Here is a 17,325-nt window from a genome sequence, read left to right on the forward strand (position 1 = left end):
AAAAGGATCTGAACAGGCTAGAAGGCTGGATTGATGGGCTGTGACCAACGGGATGAGGTTTAACAATGCCAAGTGCAGAGTACTGCACTTGGGACACAGCAACCCCATGCAGCACTAAAGGCTTAGGGAAGAACAGCTAGAAAGCTGCCTGGCAGAGAGGGGTGTTTGTTGACAGCCATCTGAATGTGAGCCAGCAGTGTGCCCAGGTGGCCAAGAAGGGCAATGGCATCTTGGCTTGTATCAGAAACAGTGTGGCCAGGGAAGTGATTGTGTTCCTGTGCTTGATGTTGGTGCGGCCACAACTTGAATACTGTGTTCAGTTTTGGACTCTCACTACAAGAAAGACATTGCGCTCCTGGAGTATGTCCAGAGAAGAGCAACGAAGCTGGTGAAGGGACTGGAGAACAAGTTTTATGAGGAGCAGCTGAGGGAACTGGGGTTGTTTAACCCAGAGAAAAGGAGGCGGAGGGGAGACCTGTCTACAACTATCTGAAAGGAGGTTGTAGCAAGGTGGGTGTTGGTCTCTTCTCTCAAGTGATAGTTGGTAGAATGGGATGGAATAACCTCAAGTTGCACCAGAGGAGGTTCAGATTGGACATTAGATAAATTTTTTTTTACAGAAAATGTTATTGGGCACTGGAGCAGGCTGCCCAGGGAGGTAATTTAGTCACCATTCCTGGAGTTATTTAAAAGATGGATAGATGAAGTGCTTAGGGATATGATTTAGTAGTGGACAAGTCTAGTTGGACTCAATACTCTTAAAGGTGTTTCCCAATTTAGCAATTCTATGATTCTATGATATATGCATGCACCTTCATTTATAATGTAACCTATCAATTTTTATTTGTATTCTGTGGGGCTGAGAGGTTTGTAGACAAGCATTCATGACAGTGACAAAGATATATTTATATATTGTTAAGCTTTGCTGAGAGAGCATCGCTGCTCGAAATTTCAAAGGAAAAGTTCTCTTATATCTATTGTTATGCATCATCCCAATCCTGTGTCAAAGCTGCAAACATGAAACATTTCACTGCAAACACATTTGAGTTACATCTTTCAAGGCTGTGTCAATATTTCCATACGTCCTATTTTTTAAGGTTAAAAATCTTGACGAGTTTTGAATCAAGGTCTGAAGTGAGCTTCTAGCTGCCTGAGGTCAATGACACAAACCCCCTCAACTTCAGCTACACCAGGATTTCATGCAGAAATCCGAGTAGGATTGTGGCAACATTAGAATCTGGATTCACCCTTGATTATCATGACTTTCTCAGTAAAGTGCCTAGGTTGGGAGCTGAAGTCACCTTAAACTCTCCTTATAATCAGTGCCAAGGGATGAATGCTTCCAGAATGTGAATCAGATCTGGGCTGCTGATAACTGAACTAGCCTAAAATGAGCAAGTTCTCAATTTAGAGACTCCTGCTATGTGCTAATGCTTCTAGGCAGGAAAACTCCTCAGTCCCTCCAATGAGGCCAAGTAACAGATTGCAGAATTCAAGTTTGGCCCCGCAAGATCTCTGCTGTTTGCAAGGAAAAAAACCTCAACCCCAAACTATAGGAAAACATTTCTTTGGGGTTTGTTTAGCTTACATTTGTGATATAGTCATATTCTAAATAAAGGACTCATGATAGTCAGAAACAGGGAAAAAGAATCCAAAATGCATGTCTTTAAGTCTCCATCACACTTTCTACAAGCACAGAAATGCTACACTCCTCTGTGTTAGTTCACTGTCATTTGTAAGAAATGCAACTACCTTGGAATGAATATTGATTAATAAAAATAAAAAGTATTTCACATAATCTATTCACAGATTATTTTTTACATCTGACTGAGCTGCCAGGTTGCCAGGTTGCAAAAGTAACTCTAAATAAGAGGACTGGATTAAGCTATAATATTTTCTGAAAATTACTTAAAATTTCTGATTTATTTGATGAAAGAAATAGCTATTTATTTGAGGTAAAAACATCTTTCCTCCCCATAATTTTTTTTTTTCTTAAGAGAACATATTAAGAAAATAGACTTCAGATTTATGCCATTTTTAGAATGGGCAGTTAAGAAGAACTGAAGATTTTTGTCTGACCTGCAAATAGAGTGATTTTCATATGACAATTTGGATTTTGCAAAACTTTTTTTTAAGCATTCACAGATTTAAGCTGTTCGGGAATGTGAAATGTTAAATAAGCATCTGTTATATGGGACAGTAAGTAGAGGTGGATACAGTGCACGGCCCATTTATTTTCTATGTTTTTCTTCCTTTTACCATTGAACACCATTTCTATCCATGATAACATAAGAATAAAAATACAAGTCAGTGAAAACTGAAACAGTGAAGCATTTTAGTGACCACACTTTCCATACGTTATCCTATGGCTTCATCACTGCTGTTGTCTTGATTTTGGGAAGCAGACTTGGTGTAGGTTACCTCTGAAAATGAGATGCGTGTATGAAGTTTAGGATCCAGTCTCTACTCCTTTGTTTTCCTGAGTAAAGGCTATGTACTCAAACTAGTTAAAAAGTGCCCGTGTTCTCAGGTGAGAAGCCAAGATTGCTGAGAAACTTTCAGTGTCAGGTCAATGCAGAACACGCACTTTCAGAGGCACTGGGCTTGTGAGATCTGAAATGTCTGCAGAGTACCAGAGTTAGCTAAATACACAACACTGCACACAGCAATGCTTCTGGGCTGTGTTATCACAGGATTTGAAGGGACAATCTTTCTTGCAATCTGAGATACTTGTGAATCCTCAAATAACAAATGAGCACTAAAGATTCTGGATTCTTTTCTTGGAATTACACTGATAAGTTTCTATATCCAAATTCTGCTTTATATTATGCTTCAGTTGCTTACAGCTTTCTAGGTCTATGCCAACAACCCAGAAACATATACTTATATATCCATATATCTATATATCTATATATCTATCAGCATTGACTTTTGTTCTTAAGGAGATAGATTAGAATAACTTAGTTTTACATGACATTAAACAGCAAAATTGCATCAGAAATTTCCATCCATTGTATGCATTTATACAGTTTTAGAAAGCTACATTGACAAGATGTTAACAAACCCCAAATATCCAAGATTTGCTTATGGTAAGGCTTATGACTACATGAGGATGCAGCTGACACTCTTAAGCAAGCTGCAACAGATTCTCGTGTAGCAATATGTGCATATCACCATAGGACAGAATCACATGATACATACAGCTATAAAAGTAAGTGCTTTATGGAAGGAAAATACTAGTGCTACTTTGTTTCCATTCATATTAATCTACAAGGAGGAAAAAAAATCAAAGAATGGTATTTGTGCCACACAATATAAAAAAGTAATCTAGAACAAACAATCAAAAAGAATAAGAAAGCTATTCTAATAGTTTTGTTTCCTTTTACTCTACTAATTTAAAGGCATTTTTCAATTCGATTTTTGTAAATAATAAGTACCTGGTTTTGGTATATTTGAAATATTAAAAGGGATTTGAAGCACGATCCAATAGCTGTTAAAGCAGAGATCATTGTCAGGCCCATTAAGATAGTAGCTTTCTTGATTTCAATCAAGATAACAGCATATTAACAAAGGAAGGAAAATGCCACCCCCATTTAGAACTGTGAGAAAGGTCATATTAAGCATTTGGTATCCTATAGTATACACAATTTGCAGCTGAGTTTGTAATTCTGTCTTAGGAAAGGATAGAGGATTTAGGCTTTAAAATAACAGTTAAAAATATAGGAAAACCAGCAACTGAACCTGCAACCCTAAATTCCCTAATGAACTCAGTGTTTTTAAGGCAATATTTCCTGTGAGCTTCTTAACAGAACATAACACCATCAGCTTTCATTACGTCCCCTCAAAAGCAAAATATTTACACCCAACTTCTGGTCTGCAAAGACTCCAGAAGGCAGAGGCTGACCAAGAAAGCATTTTGAAATGCTGACTGCCTCTGGCGCCATTGGGATTCCCTGCAGCAAGAGAAAATTTTGGGGGGCAAAGACACAAGTAGATCCCTGATGTGGATCAGCCTGCTGCTCATTCCTTAAAGGAGCTGTGTTGCACAAATGGTCAAGGAAAGGAAATTCCCTAATTTCTGGTGAAGTCCCCTGTGCCCTTTTAGCTGGTCAGACTGCAGTCAGGATTTATGATTATACCTTGTGATTCAAGTACTAAAATGGGAGAAATTCTGCATTGTTTCCATGCCTTCTCTAACAAGCTCTGTCTTTTAAGCGCCCCTCTAGGAATACACACACAATTTAGACAAACAAATGTGTAATTCATGATAGCAATAAGTACAGCATAGCTATACGTATACCAATTGAATAGTAGTTTTGCATTTTTTATTTTATTCCTCGAAATAACTACATGCTCCTACAAGTGCCTCAGAAACATGCACCGAGTTTTCTATACAGCTTTTAATGGAGAACATTTTAAATAGTTTTCACAAAGTGAATGAATCTATGTTAAGCAGCACAGCTGGTGAGCCAGTGAAGAGACTACAAGGAAGGAATTACCAACAGGAAAACGTTCTAAGAATGTATTTTCCTTATGAGGCCCAAATATTAACTGACTAAGATTAGTGCTCCAGTTCACATACGCAAAATATACATGGAAAGTATACTGACTGACTCGAGTACTGTCTGTAAATGAAAAATTCAAACCATGCAGTCACTAGTAAGAAAAGCAAAAAGCTAAAGACCTGTATTATCGTTTTAATCTTGTTTACTCCTGAAAGTGAACTGGAGGAAATGCAATAGATATACTTACAGAAGCATGTCTTACTTGGGTCATGTTGTGACCTCAGCAAATCCAGAGGAATATACTGCAGATGACTGCTTGCACCATTGAAATTCTCACAAATGAGACTCCAGGATGCCCTTTTTTTACTCTCTAGAAGGCCTTGGGCAGTCTGATCTAGTGGGAGATGTTCCTGCCCATTGTGGGGGTGCTGGAATTAGATGATGTTTAAGGTTCCTTCCAAGCCAAACCATTCTATGATTCTGTGATTCTATAACTGACTAAAGCAAACATAATGCTGCCAGGGAGAATATTCAAGATTTTGACACTGAATACCAATAGTTATGTCTCCTCCATAAAGATGTTCACAACTTTTCATTAATGTTTGGGACCATGGTCAAAGACCTCTTCCATCCTGAAATTGGACTCCATCTTCCCCAAGAGTAATGTGTGCAGTTTCTCCAACTTATCCTTCTATCTGGCATTATTTGCCTACAGCTTTCATGGATGATTTGACCTCTGTGCACGAGCTGTTAATTTCTATAAGCTAAAACTACTGTGTCCTGGCACTTCACTGATTAGGGATGTTTGTATGATCGCCTAGATTTTTTAATCAATTGTCTTTCACCTTTGTCCTACCAAAAGTAGAAGGCTTAATTTTATCAGAGGTACAGAACTTCTGATAGTCAAATTCTTTGTTGGAAGGACTCTGCAATATGTACAGATCTTGAAAACTCACCAGAAGAGATGCATTACACCTCTCTCAGGACTCCTCTTCGCTCACAAGGTTTTAAATTGTTTCTTGTAGAAGATGTCAGTTTGTGGAAAATAAAAAAGTAATCATGGATATCAAGAGATCCAAAACGACTGTACCTTTGAGAACAAGATTAGTGCTTTCTATCCAAATGCAAATAGAAGCCTCAGAGACATTGTTATTGAAGAGCAATGTTCTCTTACTATGAAGACTGAAACAGCCCTGGCTACAACAAGTTAGACCAGCTCCTTAAAAGGTCTGCAGAAATCTCTGCAGCTATACATTTATCTTGAAGGCATGGAAGAGTTTTCTACATGTTATTTTTGCTACCTCATTTTCTAAGCTTGGTGAAAAGGTTATAAAGACTAAAAACCCCATTATGATGCAGATGCTTTTAATTGGAGTGGGAAGAATTTTTGTCTGTGGCCAGAACATGCTTATCCGAGCCTTTTTCCAAGGATGTGAACAGTTTCATTGCAAACCAATGCTTAAAGGCATGCACCTAGGAATGTTGCTCAACTGGCTGGCTGGATCATTTCTGTCTCGCAACCAGTATTGTCTGGATCTCACCCAAGTTCAATCTCAGCCAACTGCTCTTCTCCAGGAGCCACTTTCCTCTAGGCAGTGCAACATCTTTGTGATAGCTCTGGTTGCATCTGTGGAAAATGAGAAATACACTTGGGTGTCATCAGCAAAGCCTGTAGCAGCTTAGCCTTCCTCTGAACAGTCTTCTGGAAATATTGGAAAGGGATGTAGGGAGAGGGTTTATAACCCTATTGTCAGACTACAGGTGCAGGATATTGGGAAATAAAAACTGCATTAACAGTGTTGGTTTGGGTCTCACTGAAACCAAGTTTTGTGTCTGCAAGGTACACAAGATTGGGACACATTCACTTAATATTTAAAAGATAAAAAGCTAAATAATTCTTTATCAACAACTGAACTTAAAAAGTCCTTGCAAATTAATACAGCCACAGGAAGCTGGATTAATGAAATAGCAAATGGAAACATGGTGCACAATATAAAACTCTCTGAATAAAACAGATAGAATAAAGACTATAGTTTATTACTGCAATATATTTTAGCCACTGTGTATTTTACATTTAATTTTACAGTGCAGATGACATTACTGAAAGAACAGCTTTACTTGACAATTTTTTTGTTTGGTAGAGCTGATGCATTAAAAATGTTAATGTACTAAATTCAAAATTTTCTACACTGATTATTTTTTACTTCATTATCTTCTTCCTTATTCTTAACCTCTTTAAAAAGAAATGATATAAAATAGGACTTCTTTTTGACAGTTTTAGTCAGAAAACCTTAGATTCCCTGCCGATTTTCATGCTCTACAAGCTTTGCCATCATAAACCACTTTGCATGTATTAAGAAGGAGTATTATATTAAATGAGGCAATTTAAGTGTATCCCATTTCACTTGGTGAAACTAAGCAGCTTTCCATTATAACTAAGTTGAGCTAATGAGAATATGCTTGAAGCATGTGTTACCTGGAACTGAAGTTAGCTAGTCATTCAGTATTGCAACCTGTGAGTTTGCAAAACGATGGCAGGGATCCTGCTGTGAGGGAGATAGGAAAATTATTATAATCTACATTCTTAAATTGAATGAGTATTTTGCTCAGCAGAGGCCTCTTGACTGCAAATAGCCTGAATTACATCCTGCTGTTTAAAATGCCTTTTTTTTCAAAGTGAGTAAAAATGCCCACATTTTCTTAAATCAAATCTTACGTGAGTAAAATTATGGAGAAAGGGAAAGTTATATATCCTCACTTCCTCTTGGAAAAATTGTTTGTTATTCAGATTTTTGATGGCAGGGACAAAGCGTCTAGAATTCAGGGGTTTATACTTTGATATAAATTATTTGATTGATAATCATATCTCCCTCATGACCTCAGTACTGAAACAAATCCCGTGTTTACACATTTCTTATTTTGTACTAAAGGAAATTTAATATAGGTATTTTATCAGAATCAGCTGATAGATGTGATGCTTAACACTAGTAAGCTAAAACACATATACAAAGCATACAGGAAAGAATATACAAACACTAACAAAATACTATACACTTGCACTCAGACACAGGGGATAAACTTCCCCCATAACAGTAAAATTGAAAGCCTACTTGTTGATGAAAATACTTTATCTCATTAAAGTTAGAAATGTTATCAAAAAAGAGAAAGAAAAATGACTTGGGATAAGTACTTGAGGTCACGTAAGGTCACCATAGTCGTCTGAAAAATCACTTCTACTATATAAAAGCAGCAAACACTGCAAGTATCCTTTGTGTTGCATCCTGCCTGAAAGCTCAAAGAGGGAAGAGGGGATGGCTTCGCTTATCCTTCTTAAATTCTCTATCCTTTAAGTAGTGGCCAGTGAAAAGTTTAAAGATAAGGAGAATGAAGGAACAACTTGTGCAGACATTAATGCTCCACAGCCAGAGTCAGAGGAGGCCTCAGCTTTGCAACACTCAACTGGCTGCATGTTTGTAAGTTAAACAGATCAGTTCTAATTCTCTTCACAGTGTGGGTGACCCAGTGTCTCCACCCCAAAGTAAGGTGACTGTATTCTTGGCTGCTTCCTGGAAACTGTTGCTACCCTATGCTGCTCCCTGAACTACCCTGAACTAGTTAGCTGTTCCCTGCTACCCTGGCATTGTCTGGGATTGTAGGGCAAAACCATGCAGAGAACACGTGGCCAGATGGGATGGGTGAACAGGAGTTAGGGATCAAACTAATGTCCAAGCCCTATTTTGCTGCCGCTGATAGATGTATATAGTTTAGATTTGCTGATGAGGCATAAAGGTTGAGAGGAAGATGTGGTTACTCCTATGTGAAAGATGCTTCTCAGGAAGGCCAGCATGTCAAGCACAGGTGATGACAAGAGCAGAGACATAGGATTAGAATTCACAGCTCTGACCAGCTTCTTAAGGGGCAGATCTCTTCTATTTCTTCTCCCCACAAAATATATCTGACAGAGGCATCTTTTTGTCTGCTTGTTAGATCAACCTCCCAAGACATGGAAGGGCAGACTTCAGAATTTGCCATTCCAGAGGACTATTCTGCCAGGCTCCAGGAGGATACTGTAACCTCCAGGACTTAGTCTGTATGCTGTAGGCTTAAAAGAAAATCTCCAGGATCAATTTTAAATCTAGGGTAATGCCAAACATTCCCACTTCATAAGCCATCATATCTAGTATTTGGTTTTTTTACTTATTCACCAAATGCACATTTCTCTTGACTTAACAAGCCAGATACTCATTTCAGTATAACCATCATTTATTCATTTACAACAGGGTAATTTCTTACTTTTACTTCCTAAGCTTCTGCACACTTTGCATACCCCTAGCTGTGCTTTTGTTCCTGCAAAATGTAAACGTTATCCAGTAACATAATATGCCATGTAAAATTTGGACAGGTGAAACTCCACTGGGTTTACAGCAAGTATGATAATTTAGCTCATTCCTTTTCATTTGCACTCTTTAAATTAAAGTATCCATTAACTATCAAACAAAGCCTGTTCTCCAATCTATCAAATAATATTTGTAACATTTGCTGCTTTGTGAACTACAAAATCCACAACACTGAAGAATAAAGCATTTTTCTTGCATATTTTTCCATCCAAATTTATATATTTTTATTAGTGTTTGCTTTAGTAGCCATACTGTAAGCAAAATTAAAGGTAACATAGGAATTTCCAGCATTATTTATCCTAATATAGCAAGGATCTGTCAACAGTGCACTGAGTTTGCAGAACCCGTAATCCTATATATTATATATAACAGTCCATCCAAATACATATTACACAAATCCCCTAAGATGAACTACAAACATGCTTGCTGTGCAAGGAGATGGAGTTCGCATCTTTTGAGCTCTGCAACTGTGCGAGGTATTCATCCCCTCATTCTGTTTTTTATATATACACATCTATTAAAGAAGTAACATTATAAAAATCAATCTGTACATTAAAGCTACAATATACTCCCTAAGTGAATTTTACTTTCTTGGGAAGTATTTAGATTCTACACAGTGAGGGCATCACACAGAACTAACATAGTTCTCCTCCATATGGAAATATTTGAAAAGTCTCACAACTCCTCTAACCTTCTGATTTTAAACAGAGTCAGTATTTTTATATCTGTGTTCTTATTCCTACTGAACTCTATTACAAAACTTCAATTCAACTTAGATGAAACATAAGTCTATTGCTATTTTTTTTTTCTCCTCTTCTCCTATCTGGACTAGACATTCGGTGCCAACAGGGAAACAATTCCTTTTGATGAGAAATGATATTTTTGTCTTCTATTTACTTTGCACAAGGAATAGGCATTTAGAATGCAAGTGGAAATGCTAGCTAGTGCAGCAGACAGAAGGAGATTGATTAGAAAGCTATTATTCAGATGCTATCACTAAAATCCCTCCACCAAAACGAGAAAGCAGAACTCAATTCATGTAGTTCTAATTACATCAAGTTTGAGCTCCATCTACTTTAGCCAATAGATCTCCCAAAACCATTTTAATAGGATGTGGGATGTTTAATAAGAACAAGTAGTATTTGTAAACCTAATTATTTTTTTAAAAAATATCCAAATCAAATAAGATGAGGCTAACAGAGTAAAACTGAAAAGAATTTTACCCTCTCCTCCCCAAGCCTAGATAGAGCAATAATCCCAAAGAATATTCTGGAAAAGATGAAAATCAGATGGCAATCATAGAATAAAATCAACGTTAGGTGACTGTTCACTTTGCTTCTCTACTGCATATAGCATTATGCACATCACTGTAAACAAACCATTTTTTATAATGTTATGATTTGAGCTGAAATTCCTGATGTAACTTTATGATCTTGTTACTTTCCTTGTCAGTTATGTGTCTGAGACATGACTTGATGTGCACATATGCCCATACACATTCTACCACCTTTCTCAGCATGTATTTTTTTGTAGAATCATACCACAGAAAAATAACATCAGTGAATTGTCCTGATTGAGGGTGGTTTCCTGAGGTGTCAGGGAGGTGACAGACTAATATCCATAAATGACATAATATTTTTAACAGAAACAAAGGGATAGGAAAAGCATTTTATTAAAATCTCACCTCCTCCAGGAAGTGAATAGCCTATTATTTTTTTCCAACATATCATGTATGTCTTTGTCATTCCCCTGATGCCCATATACCATCTAGTAAAACTAAGCACAGAGGCGGACAAACTTCTACCCCTTCCCCCACATTGATTGTAAACGAGGACTGTTTTGTGAACAAAAGTATGTAGAAGACTCTTCTTTCTACTTTTTACTGGTGGGTAAAATCAGATGAATGTGATTGCCGTGCACTAAAGCCAAGCTTAGAAGAAATACCACAAAAATATCTGATTACAGTCAAGCACAGATTATGGGTAGAGCTTGCTCTTGTTGGCCAGCAAATCATTTAGAAGACTTTTAAGTTGCACCAGCTCTTTAAGTACATTTATTCTGCAGCAGGTAAAGCATGATCTCAAGTATATGCAGGATGTCAATCATCATTTTATCTACCTGTGATGAAACTGAAACATAGTCTGTACTGGTAATTGTTAAATGACAGAGTCCTAAAATTGCAGGATTTTAAGGAATACACTAACCTTTGTGTCTTTATGCACATCCAGGAAGTCTAGTACATCTGCATTTGATGAAGAACATTCGGGAAGAATTTAACTCATCTGTTCCAGTGTTGAGTCCCAAGAATTCTTTAGTGGTTATGGACAAGACCAGTGAAGGGAAAACACAACTCCAGATATGTAGATGGAAAGATGAGGCATCTTTGCTGAAACGGTGTACAACTCACTGAGCCTGTACAAAAAGAGAAGAAACTTCTTGCATATTTGAAAAAGAAAACAGTAAAAGAAACATTCAACATCCCTGTTTAAGACTGAAATCTTGTGCAGCAGGGCCTCAGAGGCAGTACTTGCCAGCCCAAGTTTTTGAATGCACTGTCTTAGTATCTTGTAAACATCGGCAGCCTGGAATTTGGAACACAGGTTAGGGAGGAAGGGAAAGGGAAAGGAAAATTGCAGCAAATCTGTTCACAATAGTAAGCTCCAAACAAAATTGCTAATTACATATATTTTAAGGGAGTTACAGGAAAAAGAATGTTTGATCTGTACATGAGCCAATATACTACACATGCTACTGTGAGTCTGCTGATTTTTACCCCTGACATTGACCAGATATGTATTTTACAGACATTTTGTAGATCACTGGAAAAAATACTTCTATACAGAAAATAAAGCCAGACCTATCTGAAGAAAATGCTAATAATGTGTAGTGAGAATTGTTTGACTGTTCCTGTCTTTTTTCTGTTTTCTTTACAAACTGTGTGTATTTATCATCTGACTATGCCTCCGTATCGAAGAAATGGGACAGAGACATGGATGTGAATACAGTATTTAATTGCAAATCCTGTATTACAGTTTCTAGCTTTAGGCATAGCATACCTAATTTCTTTCAAAGCAAATCAAGCCCCAAGGAATCTGGAATACAGTTAAGCCCTCAAAATCATCAATGCCAATATGACCTGCCAAAAGACATTAATGCTGTAATTATTCTGTTAGTCAGAAAAAAAATACTTCTGAGTGGAGAAGAAGAATTAAAGCAAAAGTTTGCTATAGAAACATTAGAAAGAATGGTCAGTTCAAGTACCTTCCAGTACGACCAGAGTCTAACAAGTGCAGATGCCTGCATACTTTGAGCTAAATTTTGTTTGTTTGATGCACTAACAAAAGAACACAGAAATGTACAATGCACAAAATACAGAATCTGGTATAAGTCTAGGAAAACAACAGCTGTCCTTTCTTTGCAATGAAGTGTTTATTTCAATAAACATTTCCATCTACAATACATAAACTACTTGGCTCAAAAAGCCGTTTGCTTCTGACTACTGTTGCCTGTATGATACACGATTTACAATGATGAATTATTTGGTTTTTCCATCAGAATAATTTGTAAATATTTTATCAGATAAATGGCTTCTGATTGAGCAATTTAAAAAATGTAGGCAAATCAATGACAGAAGACTCCAAGCAGTGTATTGTAATGATACAGTAATTCATGCTTTAGACAGAACTGATAATGCCCCAAAAGTCCTCTTTTGACAGCTCAGTTTCATGGAGTAAATGTTCAGCTAAAATAACGAATAAAATATCTTATCTACTACTCTGTGAAATCATGCCAATATCATGAACAGTATCTTTAAAAACTAATAGGTTGCCGCTAGAAAACAAACAAACAAACCAACCAACCAACCAACCAACCAAGCAACCAACCCTAAAATCTTCCCTGAAAGTTAAGTATACATGGAAATGAGCTTAATAGTCACATGAATGACACAAATTAACTCCTTTCTCAGATGTGTGAGCAGGACTTTTGAAATCAGAAGGATCTGATTCTTTTTATGCTAGTGATACCAGATTAGATATAAACAGTCCTTGCTATCACTTGTATGTGCAACACAGACAGTGAGGGAAGCAAATGTCATGAATCTCCTAAGAGGGAGTTGTTAAGGGATCTTCACTTATTACAAATAAGTCATGCTCAGAATTACAGAATCTATTTATTTCAAATTTCAGTTTATTTCAAAGAAACTAAAATGTATTCTAAGGGCTCTGCTTTGACAGTCTCCACTGTGTTTGAGTTTTTAGAGAAAAGGAGAGAGATCTGAAAACACTTTTGGAGGACAGCTGCACATATACATTTCTCCCATTTCCTATAAGTGTATGACATGAATTAACTTAAAATTTTCCAAGGCACTACTAAAGCTCCCTAGAAATAATGTTGCCGAAAGTTCTGTCGTTTCATAGGCATTCTGTAATTGCAGAATGGGCTAGTTTCTCATCAGGCTTAAGACAACTAGTCAATAATGTGCTGACAGTATGTAGACTTAATTATAAAATGGATATTATTCAGTTTAAATGAACACACTTATTCTGCCAAGAATAGTTTGTTTTCAAACTCAGTAATAGACAGGATTTGTCTTCTGTTATTTGATGAAATCTCATATTGATTATAATACCTTTCATGAATGACAGATCTACCAATAAAAGCCACAATTCAACATGTAAATGCATGCAAATATCAGTATATGTAATTATACATAATGATTAGAAATGTCATAGATTTATTTATTGTAAGCAATTTAAGTCAATGCATATGAAACAGAAAATCAAATTAAGTGGGATAACTTCATTATTTTGTCCTTATTTTACTTCTAATTGAAGTCTTTCTTTTTGTGCTAATGAGAACTCTACATATTTTTGTTTAGTGACTATCCATTTTCAATGTGCATTTACCTACTCTACCTAAGTCTAGACTCTTTGGCCAATGTGCCTTTTAAGACTCCATGGCTGGGATCCATAGGAGCCTCCATGTCCCACAAGAAGGCAAAAGGCCATGGTAGGTCCAGCCTCTCTCAGTTCTTTCCCAGAAAAAGATTCCTTTCAACAGGCTGATTGCTTTTCTTTTAAGCATGCTAGTGTTAGTGTCAACACCATTAACCAGTAAGTTCTGTCACTCTTTTTGCACAAAATGTCCTCTAGCTGTTTCTTTATAAGCTAAATACACTCAGAAACATCCAGAGGCTTTATCAATAGGGAAAAAGAAATAGTTTTAGGGATACAAGCAGTTCCTGCATGCAAAGCCCTAGCTACTGTTTTGCTCCATGAATTGCTGCTAGGTCGTGATCCTCTGACTGTTCTCACTTGTTTCATATTTGTTTGCTGCTGGACTCCCTTTTAATAGGAGCAGGTCAGTTCTTCAAATGTCCTGGGCATCTTCCTGTCCATGGACATCGCTCCCTATGGAGGCAGGGACTAGATTTTGCTAGGCTTGACTTATTCTATTCTACACATTTGTTTGAGTGTGACCCAGTCATCTGTTGTTCCCACATATTCCCACATGCCCTTATAATGTACCTCCTGCCTTTCCTCCATTCCTTTAGTAAAAAGACAGGAAGAGAGGACTAAGCAGGAAAAGAATAAGCAATTTATGTACATCCACTATTCTTCTTTATTAAAAGACCTAACTACTTACTCAGCCACCTGATGAATTAAGAGCATTTCAAAAGGTCATTGAATTCAAAGCAAAGGATATTGTCTCTCATTAGAAACTATCCAAGAGTCACCTGCACTGTCCAAAGTTTCCAGGCTGAGCTGGTTCCCACTCCAACAAGGGTAGATAGGTACTGCGTAGCTGTCTGGCTACACCAGTATTGTGGACTCAAACCAATAAAAATCACAAGTTAAAGCACAACAAAAAGTAAGATCTGCTGAGGGTTATGTTTGTTTCTTTATTTTTTATAATGAATTTGAGTTGGTTTATTGGTTTCCCTCTCTGAATTTGCTAGCTGCATTTTCTCTGCATGTGTGTTCCCAAGTGCAAGAAAGCACTATGCAAGAAATCTTATAAAAACAGATGAAAAAATAAAAGTCTCCTGATTACGGAAAGAAAGAATTTAAAAATAAATATTTGATTTTTTTTTTTTAGTTCAACAAATAGCAAGTATCTAAGCACCTCCATATTTTAAGAAGTGATTTCCTTTCTTCACACATGAAAGTTACTCTGCTTCAAATAACACACACAAACTGATCATGTGTATACATCTAGTGTATTGCAATGTAGAATAAAATGAGTTAGATTAGACCATGATAGATGAATCACACATTAGACAAAAGATAAGCATTTTTTCTCTTATACTTATCACTGTGATCTCTTCCAGTAGTATCTACCTGAGGTACGTCTAAACACCAAAGATCATTCAAACTAAAGAACTAATGAACAATACTTCATTGTCTGGTAATAGTGCTATTTTGAGCGCACATCCAGATACTATGGCTTAATAAAATTTAATGTGCACTCTTCTAAAGCATTTCACATCTCAATATTGTAACTGAAACCTATGTAAAAGGTAAGGTGAACAAGAAGCACCTAACTGGCTACATTTCCTTCCAGACTCTGCTGTGAAAACAGCAAGAAGCGCAGCTATAGTTGCTTCCATGGCAGGAAAGGCTGTCCTGGCAGAAAGTGGCAGGGCTGCTCTGGCAGGCTCAAGTCACAGTCAGAGCTGGTGTCTACAAAAACAATGAATATGACATGAATGCACGAAAAAACATACTTATGTGGCTGGGGACAAAGAAGAAAAAACCCCAAATATCTGAAATATTTAGGGTTCTCACAGTTTTTCATCTACTAGCTTCCCTCTACTACATGAAAATAAATTTCAGAATAACACAAAATTTCTGAGTCTGTGGTTTCTGTCTAACATTGATGAGATTGCCCCAACTTCTAAGAAGCCAGAGTTTCTAGTATTTGTATCTCTGGGGTAAACCTTTCTGCAGATTGCCTTAGGGAAGTAGCATTGGGAAGCCCTCCAGCACAGACCTGCAGAGCTGACCACAAATAGTCCAATAAATCCTGATGAAATCTGGGAGGAATTTCTATAGATTGCTTCTTCCACCTGCTGCATATGTATGAAGTACAGTTGCCCTCAGGGAAAGAATTCTCCACTCCTGTAAATTTTGATATGCCACATATTACCTATTCAGCTGTTATTCAAATTGCTCTAGAGGTGTATGAAGCCATGGCCTGTTATCATGACTACCACACCACTGTGCTCACCACCAGCTTTTCAGTTCCAAGCCAAGTTTTGGTAGCATGATGTAATGAAGTTCAAGCATCTACATAATTTGCCACCAAAAAGCTAAACACTAACAACCTGCAATTTTAAAAAGATACATTTATATTTCTGAACTCAAATCTGAGTATGATAAAACATGACTTGGATTATTGACATCAACATGTAAAAGAGGTTGGTAAACACACTATGCTATTGTGCCTGCATTTCAAAACAATCAGAAACCTCCTGTTTAACCATCAGGTAAAAAGTGGCACCACCATTCCATGCTAAGTAACATGTTACTATGGTGTCAACTTCGTGCAATATGTCTACACCAAGAGAGTTACAACACATAAAAAATTTCTCAAATAAAATGACATTAGAAAAAAAAAAGGTGTGAAATGTTCAGTAAATCTCTTGGGTTAGTAGTCTGAAATAACAAGGTTCTCTTTTAATAAACATTTAATTGGAAAAAAAATAATAAAATAAGTAGAGACAAACTTTCTCAAAGTACTCTTCAACAGTGGTACATACAACAAACAAAACCTCATTTATACCTGAGTACAGTTCAAAGTACAACAACAGAGCATGTATATACATTTAATACACTGCATCCCATACACAGACTCTACATGCAATACGTATGTATCACATACAGTTTATGTGGGTTCTTGTGCAACAGCTCTGCAGCAATTCAATACAATTTGCTACCTGGCACAGGAGTAGCTGCTCTACTAATGTCAATTCAGCAGATTAGCACAATTGTACAGCCAGTTACAGCAGCTGAAACTCTGGCACATGACCTAGAGAAAGGGGTCAGTTTTATGAGGAAATCACTAGTTCTTGGAGGAAATAAAGAGTGAATCTCTTCTTGGGGGGAGACCCTCTGTAGACACAAGGTCAATGTGAAGTTTCTTAGCAGGAAATCTGTTTTCTGTGACAGTCATAAAAAGAAACAGCCAGTGGTCTAGCACCCCTGTCTGTGTACAGAGAGATGTTTTTCCATCACACTATGAGAGACAGTGTAAAACCAAGCAAGGAGTGAATGGGGCTATGACACCATTCAAGTGACAGTCCTGCAAGCGAGGGTACACCATGGTCACCGGAAAGGGAAGGCTACAACCTTTGAGCAAAAACACTGTCAGCCATGAGGAATGCAAAAAAAGTTGCCTGTGCTATCGAAATTATCTTGCCA

The 17,325-nt window shown here is 37.1% G+C and overlaps 1 protein-coding gene across 7 annotated transcripts in view; it reads right to left on the bottom strand.

Annotated features, from left to right (window-relative positions):
* Positions 1-17,325, bottom strand: part of HS3ST5 (heparan sulfate-glucosamine 3-sulfotransferase 5) — a 206,272-nt gene that overhangs the window by 93,393 nt on the left and 95,554 nt on the right. For 4 of the 7 annotated variants that reach the window (XM_069851737.1, XM_069851738.1, XM_069851739.1 and 1 more), the window contains exon 2: positions 11,107-11,314. The gene's annotated coding sequence lies outside the window, so the exon portion shown is untranslated. Of the gene's footprint in view, positions 1-5,978; positions 6,133-6,981; positions 7,052-11,106; positions 11,315-17,325 lie in introns of all 7 variants that reach the window. The other 3 variants (XM_069851741.1, XM_069851740.1, XM_069851742.1) reach the window with 3 other exon arrangements.

Source organism: Phaenicophaeus curvirostris, chromosome 2 (genome assembly GCF_032191515.1).
Source record: "Phaenicophaeus curvirostris isolate KB17595 chromosome 2, BPBGC_Pcur_1.0, whole genome shotgun sequence".
Taxonomy (NCBI): domain Eukaryota; kingdom Metazoa; phylum Chordata; class Aves; order Cuculiformes; family Cuculidae; genus Phaenicophaeus; species Phaenicophaeus curvirostris.